A 22,696-nucleotide genomic window follows, 5' to 3' on the forward strand; every position below is an offset into this window, starting at 1 on the left:
AGAGAACACCTGATTTGCAGTGCCAAAGGGGCCTTTCTGACCATAACCATTTGCCCTCCATAACCATCAATGGCTGCTTCTGAGGGTTACCATGATATTAGAGTACATTTGGTTCCAATGTCAACCAGAGCCATCACCTTTTGTTTATTTCTGGGGAACAGTGAATGCGAGCTCAACATGAGGCCTCCAAGCGTCCTCACCTGGAGGCAATCTTGGCTTGTATCATGTATCCAGAGCGTGAATCCCCGAAGCCTCTGCGGGAGCAGGCAGGGCGTCAGGGATAGCAGGGGCAGGTGAGGCAGATCTGAATTGTTGTTCAGGTTTTAAAGCTTTCCATAGGCTGACCAAACAATGTTGTGTTGCCTCTCTATCTTTCCAGGTGGGGCCCCTGCAGCAGTGAGGTCAAACCACTTTTGCTTCTGGGTTACTTTTACCCAACCCTCTACAGGTGATTGGGATAGCCTTTTGGCCTTTTGAGTTCCCTCCATCTTGGGTCTTGCCCACAGCCCGGCCCTGTTCCGGGGATTTGTCAGTTCCCCACCCCAGACCAGCGATGAACTGCCCAACACCATAAATGTCTTCTCCCACGACTGGGTTTGGCATGGATATCAGCATCCCAAAGCAGGTACTGGGGTTGGATTGGAGTACCTTGACTTAAATTCCTGTAGTGAATGTGGCCAATTCAGAACCTTCAAAGACAGGGGTGCAGATAGCCTGTCTCATTTCCAAATCCCTAAGAATTTGTTGTACCTCCTCTATAGATTTCCAGGGTTGCACAGGCCCAGGGAGGTTTCCCCCCGCAATCATTGGGCCAAGCCTCCCTGTAGGCTAGAATAATCCAATCTATGAGGGACTGAGTTCCTAGGACACCCTCCTCCCCCAACCTTAACACCAAGCAGGCACTGCCGGAAGGCAGGGTGTGTGGTGATGTTGCTCATTTTTTCTGCCTGCTGCCCAATGACATTAGAGAAATGTCACTGTCCTGTATAGCACAGCCCCACGAACCATGCCTGGATAGTTTCCCTGGCCTTTTGCTGGAACTTGGTAGCTAGATCAATAAGCTCAGTGGGAGAACATTCTCTCATCATGAACGTTTCCTGAACTGGGGGATGCTGGCTGGCGTTGTTGTTGCTGTGCTTTCGGTTTCCTTTGTTTTAGGGGCTATACAGCTGGAGGCGTTTTGTGCATTTCACTGTCAATCACCGCAACATCCTTCTTTTGCTTTCCTCACTTTTCCAGGGGTTCTACCTCTTACCGTCCCAATCCGCTTTGTTACAAACACTCAGACCTTAATTCCTGGCAGCTTGCGCCCTCCTCACTTCACAGGACCCTCGCGCTAAGGCCTCCAAATTACCACCTGGCTCTCCCACCTCGCCTGCCAGCACTGAAGCTAGCCGAGCCGTGGACACTGCACGTCCTTCTCCATCCTCAGCTCTTCTTCCAATTTTCTAACCTGAGCTTCAGCCTTCAGTTGGGCGTCGGGGTCCAGCCCGTCTGCCCACAGTTAGAGGCCTGCCCACTGGGGCAGCCGTTTCTTTCCCTTCTCTGTGGCGGTTCGCCCTGCGCAGTTCCTCAAACAAACGCATTACAGCAGCCAGCGTTTTGGGGTTTCTCCCCTGACTCACTCGATGGCCCACAAGCATCTAACATACGGGCCACCCTTCCCCACAGAGAAGTCAATGGCCAAGTCGGCTTCCCTGCCCCCAGGATGTCTCCTTCCCAAGGCCCATTTCTTCGGTCCCCTGGCTGCCTCACCAATTGTTGGTTCACAACCTTGAAATTTCCCCGGTGAAATTTGAAACTGGCCCCGTACACGTAGGGCAGGGAGAGACTAAAGAAAGAGGAGACCACTCCAGTTGGTACGTGGCAGGTTTAACGAGCAAGGAAACTTACGTAGGAGACTTGTCTCCCGCAGCTGCGGGTAGTTCACCCCACCTGCCTGCCAGATTTTAAAAGTTTCTGTAGAGGCCTTAACTGGGTTCAGTCACACCGTCAAGATGGTCTCAACACCACAGCGCTCTCGCAAGCCTGTGCCTCTGAAACCGGCTCCAGCTGTGGGAACCGTGGGCGGAACGTACAATCCAAGGACAGGGAGGGGCTGCGGAGCCTCCGAGCGCTCAGGTTCAGCTCCAGGTCAGCCGACAGTCGCGTCCTTCCCGTGACCTCCACCCACAGCGGGGCACAGGCCTGTATAAGGAGCTGGGCGTGCTCTGCAGAGATTCGCAGCCTCCGAGGGGAGCAAGAGGCAGAGGTGCAAGTGCTGGTGAAGGTCACGGGAGGTGTGTACGTGTCTGTGCTCTGGAACCTCACAAACTTCGGCTTCCACACTCTTCCTCTGATTCCTCTTCCCGAATACCTTCTAAAGGTTCTTGGTAAGTCACCTCCATGTTTTTAGCTTCTCTTTCTTTCTTTCTTTCGCTCAATAACTGTTACGGACTGTATATGGAGTACTGTCATAGACCACACTGCATATAGGAGTACGAGCAGAATTGAGAAGAGCAGATGTTTCTGCTTAATCTTTCTGAGGAAATTCTGAGATTGAAAGCTAAGGTAGTTAAAGGCGGGAGATGGTTTAGTTTTCCAGATATCAGGAAGAGTTCTGGGATCTTGGACGACCTGGTTGCTGAAGGAATTGCAAAATGCCAGGAATTAGGCACCTTAAAAATCAGCACAGTTGGGCTTCCCTGGTGGCGCAGTGGTTGAGAGTCCGCCTGCCGATGCAGGGGATACGGGTTCGTGCCCCGGTCTGGGAGGATCCCACATGCCGCGGAGCGGCTAGGCCCGTGAGCCACGGCCGCTGGGCCTGCGCGTCCGGAACCTGTGCTCCGCAACGGGAGAGGCCGCAACAGTGAGAGGCCCGCGTACCGCAAAAAAAAAAAAAAAAAAAAAAAAAAAAAGTCAGCACAGCTGACAAAAGTTTATCTAGAGACTTGGAGAATGAAGGGGTCTGAGTAAATCAATTGTGGCTGGGGTGAAAGATGCTTATCGGTGTGGTAGTGATTCACCACTTACTACTATCAATAAATCAAGTTCAAGTTCTTTTGGGGGGACAGTTTTTACGTAAAAATTTTTTCCAGCTTTATTGAGGTATAATTGCCAATTTAAAAATGTGTGTGTATATATATATATATATATATATATATATATATATATTTTTTTTTGCGGTACGCGGGCCTCTCACTGCTGTGGCCTCTCCCGTTGCGGAGCACAGGCTCCGGACGCGCAGGCCCAGCGGCCATGGCTCATGGGCCCAGCCGCTCCGCGGCATGTGGGATCCTCCCAGACCGGGGCACGAATCCGTATCCCCTGCATCGGCAGGTGGACTCTCAACCACTGCGCCACCAGGGAAGCCCAAAATGTGTATATTTAAGGTGTATAACTTGATGATGTGATATACATATACATTGTGAAAGAATCACCACAATCAATTAACATATCCATCATCTTGAATAGTTACTAGTTTCTTTTTCTGGTGAGAGCATTTAAGATCTACCCTCTTATCAAATTTCAGGTATTCAATACAGAATTATTAACTATAGTCACGTTGTTGTACATGAGATCGCCAGAAGAAATTCGTCATGCATAACTGATACTTTGTACCCTCTGACCAACCTTTCCCCATCCCCCCTCCCCTCAGCCCCTAGTAACCACCATTTACACTCTCTGCTTCTGTGAGTTTGATGAGTATTTTATATTCCACATATAAGCAAGATCATACTGTATTTGTCTTTCTGTGTCTGGCTTATTTCACTTAACATCGTATCCCCCAGGTTCATCCATGTTGCTGCAAGTGGCAGGATTTCCTTCTTTTATCTGGCTGAATAATATTCCATTGTATGGAATGTAGGCCACTTTTTTTATCCACTCATCTGTTCATGGACACTTAGGTTGTTTCCACATTTTGGCTATTGTGAATAATGTAATGAACATGAAGGTGCAGATATTTTTTCAAGATACTGATTTCATTTATTTGGGTATATACCCAGTAGTGGGCTTGCTGGATCATGTGGTAGTTCTATTTTTAATTTTTTATTATTTTTTTTTTAAGATGTTGGGGGTAGGAGTTTATTAATTAATTTATTTATTTTTGCTGTGTTGGGTCTTCGTTTCTGTGCGAGGGCTTTCTCTAGTTGTGGCAAGCGGGGGTCACTCTTCATCGCGGTAAGTGGGCCTCTCACTATTGCGGCCTCTCTTGTTGCGGAGCACAGGCTACAGACGTGCAGGCTCAGCAGTTGTGGCTCATGGGCCTAGTTGCTCCATGGCATGTGGGATCCTCCCAGACCAAGGCTCGAACCCATGTCCCCTGCATTAGCAGGCAGATTCTCAACCACTGCGCCACCAGGAGAGCCCTATTTTTAATTTTTTGAGGAACCTCCATACCGTTTTCTATAATGGATGTATCAATTTATATTCTCACCAACAGTGCAAGTGTTCTTTTTTTCCCTATGCTCGCCAACTCCTGTTATATTTTATCTTTCTGATAATAACCATTCTAGCAGGTTTGAGGTGATATCTCATTGTGGTTTTGATTTGCATTTCTCTGGTTATTAGTGAAGTTGAGCACCTTTTCATATATCTTTTGGTCATATGTATGTCTTCTTTTGAGAAATGTCTATTCTGGTCCTTCATCCATTTAAAAAAAAATTGAAGTGTAGTTGCTGTACAATATTATATAAGTTACGGTATACAATATAGTGATTCACAATTTTTAAAGGTTATACTCCATGTATAGTTATTATAAAATATTGACAATATCCCCCATGTTGTACAATATATCCTTGTAGCTTATTTTATATCTAATAGTTTGTTCATATTTTAAATTGGGTTGTTTGGGGTTTTTTTTGCTATTGAGTTCTATGAGTTCCTGATATATTATGGATATTAACCCCTTATCAGATATGTGGTTTATAAATATTTCCTTCTGTTCTGTAAGTTCGCTTTTCATTCTGCTGATGCTTTCCTTTGCTGTGCGAAGCCTTTTAGCTTGATGAAATTCCATTCATCTATTTTTGTTTTTGTTGCTTGTGTCTTTGGTGTCATATCCAAAAAACTGTTGCCCTGACCAGTGTCAAACTTTTTTTCCCTGTTTTCTTCTATGAGTTTTATGGTTTCATGTCTTACTTTTAAGTCTTTAATCCATTTTAAGTTGATTTGTTTATGTTGTGTAAGATAAAGGTCTAATTTCATTCTTTTGCATGTGGATATCCAGTTTTTCCAGCACTGTTTATTGAAGAGACTATCCTTTCCCCACTGTGTGTTCTTGCCACGCTTGTCAACAATCAGTTGACTATAGGTTTACTTCTGAGCTCTCTATTCTATTGCTCTTCACGTGTGTTTTTCTGCCAGAACCATAATCTTTCAATTACTGTAGCTTGGCAATATATTTTGAAATGGCTCCAGCTTTGTTTTCTTGCTCAAGATGCTTTGGCTATTTGGGGTCTTTTATGGTTCCATGTGAAATTTAGGATTGTTATTTTCAATTTCTGTAGAGAATGAGATTGGGGTTTTAATAGGGATTGCATGGACTCTGTGGACCATTTTGGGTAATGGACAATTTTAACGATGTTACTTCTTCCAATCCAGTAACGGAGGATGTCTTTCCACTTATCTGTGTCTTTTTAAATTTCCTTCATCAATGTTGTATCAAGTTCAAATTCTTTAACCTAGATTTTTTTTTTTTTTTTTTTTTGCGGTATGCGGGCCTCTCACTGCTGCGGCCTCCCCCGTTGCGGAGCACAGGCTCCGGACGCGCAGGCTCCGGACGCGCAGGCTCAGCGGCCATGGCCCACGGGCCCAGCCGCTCCGCGGCATATGGGATCCTCCCAGACCGGGGCACGAACCCGTATCCCCTGCATCGGCAGGCGGACTCTCAGCCACTTGCGCCACCAGGGAGGCCCTAACCTAGATTTTAAGATCCTCTGTGGTTTGGTCTTTGATGACCTCTCTAACTTGATTTCCTACTATTCTCTAATTGGCTGTCCATGCTTTGGCTGAACTGAACTGCCCCCTGAATACATTTTCTCAATTCAGTGCTTTTTCTTATGCTAGAGGAACGCCTCTATGAGGAAGCCTTTCTCTACCCTCTTCCACATCTTACTGTTTATCTAAGTCCACACCTTCCTATCTATCCTTCATGCTCCATCCCTCTGCCTCCATGAAATGCTAATTTATCCTCAGCAAGAAGCCATCTCCCTTTTTTTTGAAAATTTATAGCACCTAATTTGAATCTCTTTCAAGCTTGAGTGACAATTTCCTTTTTATGTCCTCTTCCATAATGGACCATAGGCACATAAAGACAGGGACCATATCCTAACCATTTTTGTATCCCTTATAGTCCGTGTCTTGCATAAAAACTCAAGAAATATTTGGTCAATGAATACATACTCTCAGGATTTTAAATTGGGGAGTTTGGATATTTTTGGCCATTATCTTAAAGTCTCAATTGTTTCATTTCATTTCCTAAAACTCCTAAAACCGATTCTCATCTTCTGGTGTCTTTTTCCCATCAGTTCCTTCCCACCTAGGCTCCTTGGAGCTAACTCTGACCATTTCTTCTTATCACCTCCATATCTAGTCAGTTTCTATATCTTGTTAATTTTTCATTTATTGGGATCTGTCTTTGTCTGATGTTTTCCAACGGTCTGCTTAATGATCCTCTTGACTGTAGTGTTTCACTTTCTAGTCTCCCTTCCTACCACCCCACAAAGCCAGGCTTACTCCTCTAATGAGTAATGGTAATAATAGCTAATATATATTGAGCACTTGAGAAGCACTAGGCGTTGCATTTACATACTGTGTCTCATTCTATTTTCCTATGAGATAGTGTTATGGATTGAATGTTTATGTCCCCTCAAGATTCATATGTCCTATCCCCAATGTGACTTTATTTGGAGATAGAGCCTTTAAAGAGGTAATTAAGGTTAAATGAAGTCTTAAGGGTGGGACTTTGATCTGGTAGCATTAGTGTCTTTATAAGAAGAGGCATTAGAGAGCTTGCTTGCTCTCTATGCCCACACACCGAGGAAAGGTGATGTGGAGATGCAGTGAGAACGTGGCCATCTGCAAGCCAGATAAATAGCCCTCCCCGGAAACTGACTATACTAACAACTTGATCTTGGACTTCTAGCCTCCAGAACTGTGAGAAAACTGTTGTTTAAGCCACCTAGTCTACGTTTATAATGGCAACCTGAGCAGACGAACATACGTAGATTACAGTATTAATCCATTTTCCTCATTTATGAATGAGGATAATGAGGCTTAGAGTAGCTAAATGACTTACAGCTTGTAGGTTGTACAGTTAGGATTTTAATCCATCTCTCCCCAATTCCAGATCCCTGTTCTTAACCACTACACTGTATTTTTCATGCTTTCATATTTTTCAGCGGTGTGCTACAAAATGGGCTTTCTGGGGGGGGGAAAAGAAAGGCTGATTTATAGTGTTTGGCCATTTCTGAGGTGCAAATACTCCCATATTTCAACTACCAATGGTTTAGCAACTAGTTCTGAATATTTTATTAATTGGCTCTTGCAAGCCAACACACACTGCCTCTGGCACACCATTGGCTGCTCCCTTGCTCAAAAACCTCTTGAGGGAAAAAAAAAAACCCTATAAAAAGTAAAACTCCATGAAGACAGGAACAATGCTTCTCTTTTTAATTAGTGCAGTAGGTTTTCCATAAGCGTTTGTTGAATTTTAGCTTCTTAAAATATTTCATGTTTATTATTTCAACCAGCTAATGGTCCGTGGGGTAGGTATTATTATTATTATCATTTTAAAGATTAGAAAAATGAGGTTTAGTAGAGTAAGTACCTTGACATCTTTCCAGTCTCATCCTGGGGCAAGGATTTTGTCTCCCCTGTGGTTTCAACAAAAGCAGAGTTTTAGGTAAGGGCACTTAAATACTTGATGGATGATTGCTTGCATCATCCTGAGAATTCTGGCTCCCAAATCTGTGAAATGACAACCATTCCTGTTAAAATGGTTAAATCTTGTTTTACCTTGATGATCTAAATGTGTGTGTGTGTGCACACGTACACATACCGAGAGCAAAATAATAGTGGTTTTCTTAAATCCACCTGGAAATATTAAATCTAGAAACAGAGCAAGAGATGTTTTTCTTGGCTCTACTCTGAGGGTTAAAAACATACTCTTCAGTACCCCAAAGGAGCCACATCCAGGGGGCCATCTCCTTTTGAGGAGAAAATAAAAGATACTGTTAATTGGAACAACATTTAATGCTACTCCAGGGATTTGCCCGCATCCTCTCACCCAACCTGAGACAGATTTCTGTGCCAGACGCGGGGAATCTGGAGTGAAGACATTCAAGCCTGATTAATTTATAGACCTGCATTAAAGTATGTATCTTAGGGATGCAGAACCAGGTCTAGAAGAGGAAGTGCTGGGTCTCAAAAACCAGCTCCAAGAGGAACAGCTCAGCTCAAAGGGCTGTATGCAGTGAGTGGGAAGTCTGATGCAGGAGGTAACTACTACATGTGTATTATATTTGAAAATACCATTGAGCTCTCTTGAATCTACCTAATAAATGGAAGTTTATTAAAAGGCTCAAGGATAAAGTTGGGAAAGACATAGTAGTGATGTCTCAAATCCAGTCATAATGTCTTCTTTTTTTTTTTAACATGGATGTTTTTTTCTTTAATTAATTAATTTTTGGCTGTGTTGGGTCTTTGTTGCTGCGCATGGGCTTTCTCTAGCTGCAGTGAGCAGGGGCTACTCTTCGTTGTGGTGCGCGGGCTTCTCATTGCAGTGGCTTCTCTTGTTGTGGAGCTTGGGCTCTAGGCGCACAGGCTTCAGTAGTTGTGGCACGTGGGCTCAGTAGTTGTGGCTCGCAGGCCCTAGAGTGCAGGCACAGTAGCTGTGACACACGGGCTTGGTTGCTCCGCGGCATGTGGGATCTTCCCGGACTAGGGCTCGAACCCGTCCCCTGCATTGGCAGGCGGATTCTTAACCACTGCGCCTACCAGGGAAGTCCCCATAATGTCTTCTTAATATCTTTGTGTGAAGTAGAAAAAGGTACCCTTTCCCCAAGACAGTTTACTGACATTTTGTCTGGAAATTTTCACAGTGAATGGACATATGTATGATAAACAGGATATGAATGTCACCCCCTAGAGTAGTACAGTGCATAATCTATACACCCACACATTGTGGTAATACAGGGATTATCCAAAGTGTATAAAAATATGATGGTGTGGAGGACAAGGAATCAATCAGTGAGGGATACAAATTTAGTCAAATGAAGAAAGGATTCTTATCTAGAATCTATAGTAAGATGTAATATTTATATAATCTCCTTCATATTCTGAGTGGCATGAAGTTAAAATCTAATTAACCTTTAATGTACTAATCTGAAGGTTATTCTATCAATTTTAAATGGATCAGGGTGAAGCAGGGAGGGCAAATGCCTGGCCCAGGCTGTTGAGTGGGGGGCGCAGGTACAACTTAAATGGAACTTTCTCCAGTTCTCTGTTGGAAGGATGAGTATTTTTCTCTTTTTTTCCCTAGCCATCTAGGTTAAATGTTAAATTTTTTTTTTTTTTTTTTTTTTTTTTTTTTTGCGGTACGCGGGCCTCTCACTGCTGTGGCCTCTCCCGTTGCGGAGCACAGGCTCCGGACGCGCAGGCTCAGCGGCCATGGCTCACAGGCCCAGCCGCTCCGCGGCACGTGGGATCCTCCCGGACCGGGGCACGATCCCACGTCCCCTGCATCGGCAGGTGGACTCTCCACCACTGCGCCACCAGGGAAGCCCAAATGTTAAATTTTAAACAAAGCTTTAATACAAGTGGAAAGTGGCAAAGACTAAAGATACAAATAGATTTGAAGAGGATTTAGATAAATTCATAGATGACAGACCCATAATGGTAACCAAGGGAGATAAGGATGCCTGAGGAGCATCCCTAACTATTGCACAGGGTATCACCAAGAATGGGTCCTAAGGGGGCCACTGTCAGTTGGTAAACTAGGTCGGGGTGGGGCGGATACCTGTTTCCTATCCCATGGGTCACCCTAAATTTCTTATTAATGTTTGCCCACTGCCTTCCTTCTTTCCTTCCTTCCTTCTTTTCATTATCCATTTTAAAGTCTCCTACAGACAGAGGCTATTACAGCAAAAGAACAGAACTGGGGCTGTATTTCCAACTGCCTCAGAACCATAGAGTGTTCAATGGAAAGCTCTTTTCCTATCTGTTTCTTGGAACATCTATGATAATCCTTGCTCCTACAGTTGGGGTCTCCTTATTGGATGGTAAAAGTAGAAAGGGAAGGGCTTCCCTGGTGGTGCAGTGGTTGGGAGTCCGTCTGCCGATGCAGGGGACGCAGGTTCGTGCCCCAGTCTGGGGAGATCCCACATGCTGTGGAGCGGCTGGGCCCGTGAGCCGTGGCCGCTGAGCCTGCGCATCCGGAGCCTGTGCTCTGCGACGGGAGAGGTCACAACAGTGAGAGGCCTGCGTACCGCAAAAAAAAAAAAAAAAAAAAAAAGTAGAAAGGGAAGGCCTACTGAAATCCCAGTTTCAATTTCAGCTTCCAGATTTTTCTTCCTTCATTAATTGATTACTTTATTGAGTCATTCATTAACCAGAAGTAGCAAATAGTTTTGTATGCAAAATATTTGACTAGGGTCCATAAAGACGAACAAATCATGGTTCCCAGTCTAAAAGTGTTAATACTGATAATGATGATGATGATGACAAGCTAATAAAAATAACAACCACAGCATGTCAGACACTAAACTAATTTCATTACATATGGATATTAATCCTACTCACAATGATTATGTGAAATGGTTATTATTATCTCCTTTTTGGAGATCCAGAAACTGGAGCATAGAGAGGGGATGTGACTTTTCTCATTACAAAGCTAGTGAGGAACGGGATACAACATAAAAACTATGAAAGAAGGAAGAAAGTAAGGAGGACTGAAAGAGAGGAGCACATTCTGAACTGGAAGCTCACAACGAAAGAGATGGGCTCTGGCTTCAAAATGATATCTCAGCTGGGTCGTGAAGAATGGGCAAAGAATGGTAGGTAGAAAATGAATATTCCAGGTGGAGATAATGTGTCATAGGTATTTGTTGCTTTTGGTTGCTGGGCCTCTATTATTTGTTCTTCTGGCACTAATGCTCTGACTTACTTTTGAAGACTTCTCTTCTCCCATTGAATAGTGTTTGTAAAATGATCCATCAAGGTGCTCTGATTGCCTGCAGCCAAAGCCAGTTCCATTCGATGCTGTCTGGAGTTGGAATATGAGCAGAGCGGCAAAAAACAAAACAAAACAAAAAACTCAGAAATCTGGGGCTCACTTATTCACTTTGGCTGTGCCCCGAAGAGATTGTCCAACAGTTCCCGCTACTGAGCAACCCCCTGAACAGCTCTGGTTCCTGTCCTTTCTGTGCTTTGCTCTTCAGAGTCTGTGAACTTCCACACATCCTTCCAGCCCATCCCCTTGCTCCCAAGGTAGCCAAAGTCAGTTTCTGTGGCTTGCAACAAAGAACTCAAAGTGGCAAGAATAGAAGCATGTGTGGGGTACACTGCAGAGTGCCGGACCACCCAGATTGTCAGCAGCGCAGAATGCATGAAAAAGCTACATCTGGAAAGGGAATTCGGAGCCTGGTTGTATGAGGTTGAATGCCAGGTTGAGAAGACTGAACTTCACCTGGTGAAAAATGGAGAACTATTGGAGCATCTAAGCTGGGGCAATACGATTGTATCTCTCCTTCAAGAGTAATGTGATGCCAGTGTGCTTATTCAAATTGTCAGATGTGGATAATGGAGGCAGGGTGATTAGGTAGGAAACTCTTGCAGTGGTCCAGGTGGGGGGTCGCGAAGGCCTGGGGTCATGATGTAGAGGTGGCAATGCAAAGGTGTGCATGTAAGAAAGAGCTTCTTGTTCTTCTAGACAAGAACCAAGATGAGAGAATGAGGATTTGTAACCGAGTCAGTGGAGAGCACATCCCATAGGCATATAGAGCTGATGAAGGCTGTTGCGTTGTAGCTTAAGCATCCCAGAGAAGGAGGTTGGGCTCGTAAAGAGGGATGCAGAAACTCAGTCTGGAGAGTAAGTCAGTTGGATTTGGACCAAATGAATATCTTGAGTTGTTATGTTGAAGCTTTGACCAGTCCCTTGACAAATAATTTTTGATTGAGGCAACAGACAAGAAAAGTTCCCATTTGGAAGATTTGGTATTTCTGTGGTTTCTTCTGTAAAAAAATTAAAATATAATCCCCATTTTTTTTAGTGTTTCGTGAAAAGTTGCAAAAGGGAAAGCATTATTGAGCAATAAAAGGTACGTTTGTGTGTATTCATAAGAAGTGGGCTAGAGGCCAACTCCCATAAACGTGTTCGACTTGAACCTCAGTACTGAACAATTACAAGAACACTGGAGGTTCCTCTTTCACTCAGAGGGTATAATAGAGGCAGCCTTTGCAGCCCTATCAGGCTAATCAACTTTTAAAGACCGAAATGGGGAGCCTGCCCCTTTAAGTGTTGAAAGTAAGCAAAATTGTGATATTAGCAAAGATCGCCTTGGAGCCCAATTCTCTCTCTTTTCCTCCCTGGCTTGGAAAATACTTGTGTCTCCATGCATCCCCTTGTGTTTCCAGCCAGTACCATTGGCTCTGAGCCTATCTCAGTTGGCAACATCCGATGCTTATCAGGTTTGGAGACACCATTTTCAAGTGACATTTTGTTGTGCAGGCACTACAGCAAGTGGTTTTCCATTGTGAAAACTAGACCCTTGATATCCATAGATATAAGATTTCCTTACAGAAAGCAAGGAATGGTACCCTGTTCAACTGGCTGCGATACTACTTTCCCTGTTCTCAGGGTCCAGTGGGGAAGGAGGAGGGACATTTTTGTGGAAGTAGGTTGGGAAACCTTATCCTTCCCCATGAAATAACACTACAGAGGCAACTGCTCATTTCATTTGAGAGCAGGGCTAGCTCTGCCTTCCACAATAGGTATTACCTGAAACATGCAAGGGCTTTGGAGGCCAAAGAACTTGCCGTATAGTCACTTGAGTCCTTCTTAGTCCCTATCACTTAGAAACTTTATGGTCAAACAGGACTGAAGGCCCTCTTCAAGGCAGAAACTCAGGAAGAAAATGCCTCAATATTAAACTTTCCTCCCTTTCGTGTAAGTCAGGGATAGTTGAATCTGTTTGTTTATGGCTTCTGCAACAATTTTTCATAAATTTGGTGGCTTAAAAACAACACAAACTTACTATTGTTCAGAACTAAGCCAAAAGCAAGGAGTCAGCAGGGCTGCATGTCTTTCTGGAGGCCCTGGAGCATTTTTCTTGTCTTTTCTAGCTTCTGCAGGCGTCCCACATTGCTTGGTTTGTGTCTCCTTCCATCTCCTAAGCTGGCAATGGCTAGCAGAGTCTTTCTCACATAGCATCACTCTGACACTAAGTCTTCTGCTTCCTGCTTCCACTTTCAAGGACCTTTGTGATTATGTTGGGTCCACCTAGATAATCCAGGAAAAATCTCCCTCTTTTAAGGCCAGCTGATCAGCAACCTTAATTCCATCGGCAACTTTAATTCCCCCTTGCCATGTAGCATAACATATTTGCTTGGTTATCTTTGGGAGTAATATCATTCTGCCGATCCCAGTAAGGAAGGATTTTAAAATCTGCCCCATTCTCCTCTGTGTTCTGGTTACTCTTAAAAGTTTTTAAAGTTCTTAAAATGCATTCGAACTAGTTCACAGGCTTCAGAAGTAGCACAGCAAAAAATTTTTTTCAAATGACTTCAGGGTGGAAGGCCCTGTGCTAGGAGCTATTGGAGGTCCAAAGGAGAGTATGTGGGATTAGACTGCCTTTAAGGAATTTTTACACCCTCGTTGAGTGGATGAGGTAGACACACACAGAGAACAGAGCAGAACAGGATTTGATAACTGCCAATGACTGGTTCAGCCAATTGGCTGAACCGTGGCGCCACCGGAGTTCAGAAGAGGGAGCGTCACTCTGAATCCCATTGACCGAATGTTTCCCCTCCTGACCTACAGTCGCTCCTCCCAATGGAAAATTTCAATAAGACTTCATGGGAGCAAGTTTTCTCTACTATTTTTTATTACAGCAAGTATCCTCCAGCACGGGTGGGGGGGAGAGATGGGGAGAAGAAGGATAGAACAAATGCTAAGTATCTGCACAAGTTGACCCCAGACAGCTATAACTTACATGATCCTCTCCTTATACTACATAATGCTGGAGAGATTTCTTCCCTTTCCTCCTAAAGCAGCCAATTCCTTCAGACTGATAACAAGAGTCAGCAGAAATCTGAAAGAGTGCAGCTCACTTGCACAGCTGCTGTGGTAAATGAGGAGAGAGAATCATTTCATGAAGAAATAGGAGGGAAAGTTGGAGGATTTACTAGAAACCTGTAAATGTGACCACTAGAAAGTAAACAGCTATAAATAATTTCCACCAGAAATATTTGGGGTCTTTTCAGCTGCCTTCATCTTTGAGTCTTGATATAGTTGGTGAGGAGATTATTGAAGAGGGGATGGTTAGTGTCTTTGGGGATAGCCCATGTAACCACTTTAAAATTGGGGGTTTTTAGGACTTGCTCCTGTCCCTCCTTTGTTTGTAGAACAGTATACCTGGTAATGCAGGACATGTGCTGAGATGACTGCTGAACTTGACTGATGTGGTGATGGGAGCACCTTGCCCCCAGACCTGCCTTCCTTGGCCAGTTTCCTGCAGCAGCACCTTCTCCAGAATAACACGATGCAGGAATGCCTTTTCTCCTCCTGACGCAGCAGTTCCTTCCTTAATCTACCCAAAGGTACATCCTCTAGAACTGAAAGTATGGAAGCATGCAGACATTTCAGCCCTCCTAATGAACACCAAATGAATGTACACACATGGCTTTACTTCAACATTAAAAACATTTCATGGTGTGGCATTGTAATATGTGAAAATGGAATGATTTCTGAAAAGGAATTCTTCTTCATCCAGAGTGCTTCAGTTTGAGAATTTTTCATTCCAAGTAAATAACCCTGCTAAAGGATGAAAAAGCAGCTTTGGAGACTTGACCTCCAATGATGCTGAGGAGAGTCAATAGAATAAAGCAAGCAGAAGAGGTAATCTCGTAGGTGGCTCCCTTTCCTTTCCACTGTGACCACATAGCCTCATAAAGAACAGTAAAGGCTGAAGGGCTGCCCGCTGATTAATACCTGTGGTCCAGAGGGAGAGCCTAATTTTAAGTCTGTTTATAAGTCCTTGGCTTCCTTTGAATCTTTCCTGACTTCTTCCTATGATAGCCTCCTGGTGATGCTTGAAGCCAAAAACATATTTCCTTCATTATTCAGAGTGTAAACTGTATTTAGGAAGTTGGGTGCATTACCTAAACCATGGCTGTATATGTGATGATTTCCTCTTCTATAACTAGTATTACTGAGCTAAGGTTTGGCTGTTTGCTGCTTGAAAGCCAATACTCAAGAGACAAGTGTTAGCTGGAAAGGAAAGGTTACTTAATTCAGGAGGCTGGCAACCTGGGGAGAAGGCAGGAACCAACTCCAAAGATTCTGCTTGCCCATGAAAGTTTTTAAAGGCAGATCATTTGGGGAGGGGGTCAGAGTCTTCATTATCTTCCACTGTGTGCAGACTTTCTTCTGATTGGTTGGTGGTGAGGTAACAGGGTGGCGTTCCAGGAATCTTGTGCTCAGCCTGAAGTTGCCATCCTCTACTTGGGTGGGACACTGAAAGGATTTGAACCCCGGGGTGGTGGGGTGGAGGGGTGGAGGGTACAGGTCCTGCTCCATTTCACTAGCAATACTGCCCATTATAGAACTGTCAGTGAAAGACAAATTAAAGTATGATGTGCTTTTGTCATAGAAAAGTAGGCCTATAATCACAGACCTGCCCAGAGGGGAGGACATTTAAAGGTAACCATTCTCTCTTTTAAAGACTATATTCCGTCCACTTCCTGGACAGACCCAGCCTTTACTTGAGTATTTCCTGCAATGGAAATCTCACAACCTCATTACTGGACCAGGGGCCAGCAACCTTCTTCTGTAAAGAGCCAGATAGTAAATATTTTAGGCTTTGCAGGCCCTAGGGTTTTTTCTTTTTTTCTTTTTTGGCTGCACCATGAGGCTTGTGGGATCTTAGTTCCTTGACCAGGGATGGAACCTGTGCCCTTGGAAGTGAAAGCATGGAGTCCTAAGCACCGGACCACCAGGGAATTCCTCGTCCTTGGGTTTTGTTGCAACTATTCAACTCTGCCTTAGCCTGTAAAAGCAGCTATGGACAATATGTAAACAAATGGGTGTGGATGTGTTACCATAAAACTTTATTTATGAAAACAGATGGTGGCCTAAATTTGGCCCAAAGACATAATTTGCCTAACCCCACAGGGAGCATTCTTTTGTGGGACAGACCTAGGTGTTAGAAAGTTCTACCTTGAGGCAAAATCTGTCTCCCTTTAAATTAGTCACAACTCTTTATCTCCTTTACCATGCATTTATGTTTAAAAAAAATTTGATTGATTTGCTATAACTCTACCTTCTATATTTAAGTTGTTTATAACATATAACTTTTCCAACCTGAATCCTTTTGTTCTAAAGACAGTATGGTTTATTGATTGTTTCATTCGTCTATTTATTAATCACTTATTGAATAGGGGTGGGGGATATAGAAATTAAACAAACAAACAAAAAACTTTGTCCACTAGGAGTTAACAGTCTTGTGGCAGAAGATAACAAGCAAATGGCCAAAAAAACAATGGTAGAGATATTCACTGGGGTCTATGGGAGCACATCAGAGTAGCACCCACCCAGATGGAGAGTCGGGACGATGGGGAGGCTTCCTCAAGGAAGTTGTGCTTTGAGCTGAGTTTTAAGCAGTCGGTCAGGTAGAAATTAGTGCATTCTGGGAGTCATATGTGCAAAGGTCTGCAACTGAGAGTGACTGCAGCTCTGTGTTTCAGAAACCACAGGTCGTTTCCTATGACTGGAGTGCAGTGGATTGAGTGAGTGTCAGGTTGGGGATGAAGGTGGCAATGTAGGCAAGGGAGGGACCTTGTCTGTCGTCTTAAAGGGACTCAACCCAGGGAAATGTAATCCTGCTACTGTTGCTGAAAATATTTTAGCAAAGAGTTCTCTGAATTGGTAAAAAACTTTTTTATAAGCAGGACATCCTGACCTTAAGTACCTAGCCTATGCTCTGAAAATATTGTAAGTTTGAATAACCATGACAGAACCTTACATTCATATCTAGCATATACATTTGCAGCATAATTTGTTGGATTTTTAGTTTGGTTCTGGAATGTTGAAAACAGACATCTACTGGCCCTGTCTAAAAACAAGTTGCAGGGAGTTGCCTGGAACTTATCAGAAGATTCCAAACTAAGTGTCGGATGCTTGCAGGTTCTCTGGTTTCATGCCATGCCAAACTATGTTGGGGTGTATGTAATACAGACACACAAGCTTTCCTGACACATTCTCTGACATCCCTGGAACCTCCTTATTACAGATTATACTTTTGACTTCTGTGGAATGGTGCCTTAGGTTTTTGCACCTGTTCCCTTTCTCTTCCAAGGAATCTTTTTCCTTTCACTTTACAACTGTCCAGTAAACTTGCACTAGTCCTGCAGTGCTCTGAATGGTTCCTCAGCTCTCCTCTCTTCCTTGTTCATTCCCTGACTTGCCCCTGGGTTCCCAAGGCTCCCTGTGCACACACTGGAAAAGAATTCAAGGCATTGCACCATTATTGTTTTACTTGTTTCTTCTCAACTAGACTCTCAAAAGCAGAGACCTCTTATTTCATTTTGTGTTTCCACAAGAAGCACTTAACTTGGCACACAATAACAGTTGCTGAACCAATGTTTATTAAGTGAATAAATGAATGAATGAATAAAAGAACCAAGGATAGTTACTATATGTCCTCAGCCAGAGTCTTGATTAACTCTAGCTAATGCTTTGGTTATTTGGGTATTACTATCAATACAGAGTGTGCAGGGAAGGGAGGACCACAGACAGCTAGCTCCTTTGGTGTAGAGCTATGCTGTCCAGCACCATAGCTGCTAAAACACTCATGGCTATTGGGCACTTGCAGTGTGGCTAGTCTGAAGTGAGATGGGCTGTCAGTGGAAAATACATACTGGATGTCAAAGACTTAGTATGAACAAAAAAAGTAAAATATCCTGGGCTTCCCTGGTAGCACAGTGGTTGAGAGTCTGCCTGGCGATGCAGGGGACACGGGTTCGTGCCCCGGTCTGGGAAGATCCCACATGCCGCGGAGCGGCTGGGCCCGTGAGCCATGGCCGCTGAGCCTGCGCGTCCAGAGCCTGTGCTTCGCAACGGGAGAGGCCACAACAGTGAGAGGCCCGCGTACAGCACAAAAAAACAAAAACAAACAAACAAACAAAAACCCAAAAAAACAAAAAAAGCAAAATATCCTAATACTTTAAAAATACTGTTAACATTTTAGAATTATAATGTTTTGGACAGATTAGGTTAAATAAAATATATTATTAAAATGAATTTTACCTTTTTTTTTAGTTTTTTTAATGCAGCTATAAGAAAGTTGAAAATTACATGTGGTTCATGTTGTGACTCATATTGTTATTGGACAGGAATGGTATAAAGAGCAACTCCTCCTCAGAGAAGTGGTTGCTGCACCCTTCCGTCTTGGCAGTTTTTCAAGAGGGTCTTGCCTTCAGATACTAGGTGCTGTTACCAGACCGTATGTTTTCATTTTATCTTCAGAAAATATAGTCCCAGTACCACTTCATTGCTGTGGCAGTAGCCAACTCCTTGAGAAGTCGTCTTGTCTACCACCTTGTGGTACAGCCCTACTGCAGCCCTGAGAAGGCAGGAACCATGTGCTTAGCTAGTCCCTGCAATACAGCTGCACAGCTGAGGACACTGTGGTTTGAAATCTTGACTGACCCCCTTGAAAACTTCTCATGCCCTGGTGCAAACATTTATTCCCAATTCCAAGTAGGCCTTAGTCAGCTGGTGATTCTCAGTAAGCCTGGTCTGATTATTTCCTAAGACCCATGAAATCAAGGGAGACAGTGATGTGAAAGAGCACGGGACCAAACTTAGTTGCTGTCTTTGTGATTGTTAGTAACAAAATCTTATCGTTGTTCATGAGAATGGAGAAGAACAGAAGCAGAGTCCCAAATTATTTGTATTGGAATTTGCCTGTGTCCTGTGATTTGGGGAAGGGGCAGCAAAGGAAAGTGGATTGCCCCTACTTAATTAATTTTAATTTTACTTAATTTTGCTGAGGCCAGAACTAACGCTGCATTCTATTTATTTATTTGTTTTTGGCTGCATTGGGTGTGTTGCTGTGCATGGGCTTTTCTCTAGTTGTGGCGAGCGGAGGCTACTCTTAGTTGCGGTGTGTGGGCTTCTCATTGTGGTGTCTTCTCTTGTTGCAGAGCATGGGCTCTAGGCGCATGGGCTTCAGTAGTTGTGGCATGTGGACTCAGTAGTTGTGGCTCACGGGCCTAGCTGCTCCGTGGCATGTGGGATCTTCCCGGACCAGGGTTGGAACCCGTGTCCCCTGCGTTGGCAGGCGGATTCTTTTTTTTTTTTTTTTTTTTTTTGCGGTATGCGGGCCTCTCACTGTTGTGGCCTCCCCCGTCGCGGAGCACAGGCTCCGGACGCGCAGGCTCCGGACGCGCAGGCTCAGAGGCCATGGCTCACGGGCCCAGCCGCTCCGCGGCATATGGGATCCTCCCAGACCGGGGCACGAACCCGTATCCCCTGCATCGGCAGGCGGACTCTCAACCACTTGCGCCACCAGGGAGGCCCTGCAGGCGGATTCTTAACCACTGCGCCACCAGGGATGTCCCCCGTGCATTCTCTTGACACACGTTTTTTTCTATGCCTTTGTTCTCTCCTCTATCGAGTATGTCCTTTGCGCTGTCTCCATTTGGAAATGTCCTGCTCATTCCTCAAAATCCAACTCAAATAGTATCTCTGTTAAACCTGCCTGCTTGGGTCTCCTGATACAGAATTTTATTTGTACCCAAATTCCACCACTTAACAAACAGTGCTTGTAATTTATCTACTTCTCTCCCCACTAGACATATGCTCTTTGTGGGAAGGGACTGTCTCTTTATCATTTTTGTATATCCTATGCCTGTTACCCTCTCACACTGTCTAGTGCATAGTAGAGTCAATGTTTGTGGAATAGATGAATGGATGAATGAATGAGTTAATTTATTGTCTGAGAAGAGTAGTGATTGGTAAAAGAAGTGGGTGACAAGACTTTTTTTCAAATACTGCTTGCCAAATTTACATGCAAATGAAGAGCAGAGTGTACATTTCATTTACATTTATATAATGACCACAATTAGAACAACAAACAAGAGGCTGTTTATGTATCCAACTGGAATTCCTGAGGCTTCCATATTCATCATAAAGCACTGTGTGGAAATGCTTTCATGAGCTCCTAGATAAGGCACATGCGACATAATTTACCCCAAGCTTTGCAGCCTCCCAGGGGAAAATCCCCACAGATCCCAGCTGTCACCTGTGTACAAAGCCACCTAGATGAAGTTGGAGTATGATATATGTGATAGGGATAGGGGTACAATTCCATAAGATTAGGTCAGCAGGGGGCATACTACCAATTTCTAATTCTCCATAGATTTTCTATGCTATAAAAGGCTAGGCAATCTAGCTGGATCAAGAGTGAAAAAAATAATCAACACAGAGAAGAAAAATGAATGTTTCCTTTTTAATTTAGAAATTACTGGATTTTTATGTCCTTTTATGTCCTTCCTGCATTTACCCAACTGGGGGATTTGAGTAACATCTGAAAAATTGTAATCCATGTCTTTCTTTTTTTCATTTTTTTTTGCATTGGTGCAGCTACAGTTTTCCAGATGGTCACACATATAGCACGATAATACAGCTGGGTGTGCACTGTGATGGCTCTACTGTAGGCCATAATACTTAATAGCCAGGCTACAGCCCAGATGCACTGGTTCTAAAACTTTTGCATTTGTTTCTTTGCATATGAGGTTCAGTATGTTTGCACTGTATTTCATGAATTTCTAGAAAAATAGAGAATTTGGTTGCTATAGAGGTTCTTATCAATTTTATAGAAGTTTCTATAATACAAAGGAAAACAGACTGAGCTGAAAAAAAGTCTCTCCTGAGGAGTAAAGGCCATTCTGTTGTAGGAGAATTTTATAGGGAAGGGAGGGTAGACATTTCCGCCGGGCTTACTGACATATAAACTACATAGGGCCAGAAAGCATTAGAAGAAGAATGTCATTTTAAAACAATTCGGGAAGAGCCTTGCTTTGTGCCATTTCTTATGAAACAGTCTGGGACCCTGGAACAAGATATCAGAATTTAATGTCCCAGCTAGTTTATGAAAAGCACTGAGTAGCAGGCTTTTGCATTAACCTTTAAAAATTTCCAGAAGCTCATTGTCCAGACCATCTCACCCTTCTAGGTTAATGAGGTAGCTAAAAGGCCACAGTAGAAAACAGGTGCCCAATCAAGTTATGACAAACAAGCCAAAAAAAAAAAAAAAAAAAAAGAGAGGCCTGAAGTTACTGAAGGCTTTTATTGTCTTTCAAAGAATGTAAGAATGTACAGCAGCATCATCATTCTGTTTTTCCTTGTGATGGACTGCAAAATGAATCAGAAAAGACACAGCATGAATCTGCTCTCAGGACAATGCTTGTAATCAAAATAGGAAATGGTACAAATGTAAGCCATTCTCCTTGCAGTTTAAAGATTATAAATCCCTATTCACCTGTTACGATCCAGAGCCTACTTGTGATTTTTATAGTTCTTTATATGCACAGAATTTTAAAACCTCAATGTAAAGGGGCTACAGCTGTTCTTTTTCCGATTTGGAGGTTTAATCTGCGCTTGGCGCGTGGCACCCTGGTCTCCGCTCCCTCTGCCCATCTGCAGCCTGAGCCTGCTGCTGACGCCTCGCGCAGTTCAGCCCACCAGTCTCTTCCACTCCCAGGGGTTAAAACACAACACTGACTCCTCCAAGGGGCTCTGAAAAAATTTAGGAGCACTTGTCAAAAGTTTTGTTCTTTCTCAGAGAATTGAACCATCCTCATGTTCGTTATGCAATTTAAAATGGAAGTGGGAGTTACAGTAGGTTTGGACCCAGAAGACTTGGATTTTTATCTTCAGTGTGCCTCTTTCTAGGAGTTTGACCTTCTTTCTCCAAGAATTTGTTTTCTCATCCAGCAAGTAACTGCACTACCTATTGCATGGGGCTGTGTTGAAGATCAAAGGAGCTAATGTGTATGATCGTGCTTTGGGAACTACGACCAGCTTTTATTTGAAAATTTAATATTTGTTAAAGTGGTGTTCTGAGACCAGTTTCGACATGTAGGGAGGGGAGAGTTCCCCATAGCAGCAAACGTGCTCCAGACACCAGCTGGGTGTCCTCCAGTTTAACTGAATTCTGACACTGTGTACCTGGAGATGGAATCAGACTCCACAAGTGAAGCGTTCGGTCCTATGAGACTGCCCCCTACCCACCGTATCTTCAGATGCCAGTCACAAGCCCGAGATTGTTACCTGTACTTCTGACCAACTGGTTATACATCAGAGTTTCTCAAGATTCCCTCCTTGGGTTTGATTAATTTGCTAGGGTGGCTTACAGAATTTACTAGGTTATGGGTTTATTATCAAAGGCTGTAACTCAGGAGGAGCCAGAAGGAAGAGATGCTTAGGGCAAGG

This window comes from Mesoplodon densirostris, chromosome 5 (genome assembly GCF_025265405.1).
Source record: "Mesoplodon densirostris isolate mMesDen1 chromosome 5, mMesDen1 primary haplotype, whole genome shotgun sequence".
NCBI classification, from domain to species: Eukaryota; Metazoa; Chordata; class Mammalia; order Artiodactyla; family Ziphiidae; genus Mesoplodon; species Mesoplodon densirostris.